This window comes from Eptatretus burgeri, chromosome 16, assembly GCF_056783735.1.
Source record: "Eptatretus burgeri isolate ZD-2024b chromosome 16, Ebu_testis_v1, whole genome shotgun sequence".
Taxonomy (NCBI): Eukaryota; Metazoa; Chordata; class Myxini; order Myxiniformes; family Myxinidae; genus Eptatretus; species Eptatretus burgeri.
The window spans coordinates 30,998,488-31,000,987 of NC_140976.1; the positions used below are offsets into that span (position 1 = coordinate 30,998,488).

Genomic DNA, 2,500 nt, shown 5'->3' on the forward strand with positions numbered 1-2,500 from the left:
GCCGACCTCGGAAGGATGACAGGCCGAGTTAACTCCACCTGGTATTAATTCATCAGATGAATGGGATTTGAACTCAGGACCCTAGGATCTCAAGCCCACCATCCTAACCATTAAGCCAACACCAGGCATATTTACAGATTTACATACATATATTTACATGCACATATATGTACATATATATTTACATATATGTATATATCTGTGTGTGTGTGTGTGTGTGTGTGTGTGTGTGTGTGTGTGTGTGTGTGTGTGTGTGTCTATACAGTAATATATATATATATATATATATATATATATATATATATATATATATATATATATATATATATATATATATATACATACATCAGGTCAGGTCAGGTATGGGAGCATGCGCCAGAGCAGCGCATCGCTGCGTCCACTTTCCGCCGGTACTCCACGGGCCTCCGTCTGGCCATCCCCCAGGCAGATGCCAGGCCCATCCCCATCTCCTAGAGATGATGGTCAACCTGCTGCAACCACGAGGCACGTGGTCGGCCCACTGGCCTCCTCCACTCATGAGACTCCCTCGCTGAGAGAATCTGGTGAGCAGGATCAGCGTCAGGAAAACGAGCCACATGTCCATACAGCCGCAACTGACGCTCACAGACTATGCAGGTAACAAATCTCATCTGAGTCTCTCTCAGCAACCGCTCGTTGGACACAAAATCCGACCAGCGATAGCCAAGGATTCTCCGAAGAGACCTGGTACCAAAGGAATTAAGTCTCCGTCTCAGATCCTTGGTCAGAGTCCAAGTCTCGCATCCATAGAGCAAGACTGGAAGTACCAAGGACCTGAAGACTCGGACTTTCGTCCTCCCGCACAGGTACCGGCAGCGCCACACCCCATGATCCAGTGAATCCATGACTCCCCAGGCCCGACCCAGACGTCTATTGACTTCTGACTCGCAGCCAGCAGAGACATGAATATCACTGCCAAGGTAAGTGAATCTCTCCACGACCTCAACATCATTGTCTTGAAATATATACTGTACATGTTTTTTACATGTTTTAAAATATATACTGTACATGTTTTTTACATGTTTTTAAATATATACTGTACAGAAAATGACGGAAAAACTTCAACAACGCTACTGCATCAAATTTTGTGTAGAGCTTGGCGATTCCCAAGTGGAAACGATCCGCAAGATTCAACAGGCCTTCGGGAACGAAGCAATGGGCACCACGCAGATAAAAGAGTGGTACAACCGCTTCAAAGATAGTCGCACATCATTGGAAAGTGAATCACGTTCTGGTAGGCCCTCAACATCCCGAAATGAGATCGTCATTGACCAAGTGAGGACCCTGCTGATGCAGGATCGTCAAATCACAATCAGAGAACTTGCAGACGAGGCGGGCGTCAGCATTGGATCCATTCATTCCATTGTGACTGAGGATTTGGGCTTACTGAGAATCTCAGCGAAGTTCGTGCCAAAGCTGCTAACGATCGAGCAGAAGCAACTCCGTTTGGAGATCGCACAGGACATGCTGGAGACTGTGAACAGTGATCCCAACTTCTTCAACACAGTGATCACTGGCGATGAGACCACAGTGATCCGTAATTTTGTCAAAAATGAAAATCCGACGGCGCTCACTTACACTTCCTCACTCATCGGCGGTCTGTCGGCGACTGACAGCTTCTGTCGGCGGGAAAATATTCACGCATACGGATTAGGATCGCCTACATACGTGCACCAAACCACGCCTCCCTAGCTTCATTTGTTTCCGCACGAAAAATTAAGGTTGGATACTTTTTGAACACACCTCGTATATACATATATATATATATACATATATATATATATATATATATGTATATATATATATATATGTATATATATATATATATATGTATATATATGTATATATATATATATATATATATATATATGTATATATATATATATATATATATATATATATATATATATATATATATATATATATATATATATATATATATACTGTTACGAATTTGCGCCCGCCGGCATGCGATCGGCCGCTTCCCACTAATAGCAACCGCGTCGCCCACCGGACGGACAATTCAGTCGTGACTTTCCGGAGCTAACGCCGGAACCCTGTCACGGGTGGGTCATCAACCTCACCACGGCCATGCCAATTGTCTATCCGCACAAGATAGGGTCACTCGCCGAACTCGATATACCTAAGTACCTGCGCGGGCAGTCGACCGGGCGACCGTACCTCGATGCAGGTCGGCTTGGGACACGAACCGCTTAAGCGGTCCATTCCGTTCTGCAGTGATAACCGAGCGGTTATTATCCTCGACCTCACCGGATCCGATTCTATTTCACGGGTGTTTAAAACCCAGCTATTTATTCCGCGATGCAAGATGGCATTTCAATGGTGTGAAAGGAGGACGCGACGAACGGGGTACCTTTAGACCAACACATTTATTATACAACACGTAAGCAGGCAAATAGGAACAACAGGCAAGCACGTATACAGGCAAATAGAAACAAAA

At 44.5% G+C, this 2,500-nt stretch overlaps 1 protein-coding gene across 9 annotated transcripts in view; it reads left to right on the forward strand.

The window, feature by feature from the left end:
- Positions 1-2,500, forward strand: part of LOC147010811 (unconventional myosin-XVIIIa-like) — a 261,897-nt gene that overhangs the window by 126,862 nt on the left and 132,535 nt on the right. The gene's annotated exons all lie outside the window — the stretch shown is intronic.